A 632-nucleotide genomic window follows, 5' to 3' on the forward strand; every position below is an offset into this window, starting at 1 on the left:
ATGGGAATATTTCTGATTGTTGATATCGTAGTCGTAGACAATATCCTCGACGGTCGAAGATAATGAATAGTATATATCAATGATATGGGTGTTATAGGCCATTGTGGGGGCTGAGGAGTGCAAATTGGGGTACTTAAGCCGAAAGATATGTAGAAACCCTCAGTAATTGAATTTTAAGATTTAAATATTCGAAATCTACAAGTTGAGGTTTACAACGCCATTTTCTTTGTACACCAGAAAAAACTTTTAGTTTATACAAATTTTTTAATTCTTCTCTTAGAAACAAACTAAGTGGTAAATTTTGTTTATTAAATCATTTGTGTTTGACAATTGTATTTGGATCAAATGAAGGAGACAAGATAAAAAGAAATGGAATTTTTTTCGAATATTGAATACTAATGTTATATAGTTTGGTATGTTCTTATTGCATTGTATGCTATTTTAATAAGAATTTGATTCAAAACAACATTTTCATTTTTTCCGTAAATCATTTCAAACATCAATATGCATAAAAACATAATTTCGTAGTTTTAGAAGTTTTGTATCATGTCGGTATTATTTTGTTTCAAATTTAGTACCTTGTGTAGAAGCCATTGACGTTTGAGGGTGTAAGTGAGAATAAGAGAAAATTG

The 632-nt window shown here is 29.3% G+C and overlaps 1 pseudogene; it reads left to right on the forward strand.

Moving 5' to 3' along the window:
* LOC112521027 overlaps nt 1–632 on the forward strand; it is a 6850-nt pseudogene continuing 6218 nt past the window's right edge.

This window comes from Cynara cardunculus (genome assembly GCF_001531365.2).
Source record: "Cynara cardunculus var. scolymus isolate 2C chromosome LG 11, CcrdV1, whole genome shotgun sequence".
Classification (NCBI taxonomy): domain Eukaryota; kingdom Viridiplantae; phylum Streptophyta; class Magnoliopsida; order Asterales; family Asteraceae; genus Cynara; species Cynara cardunculus.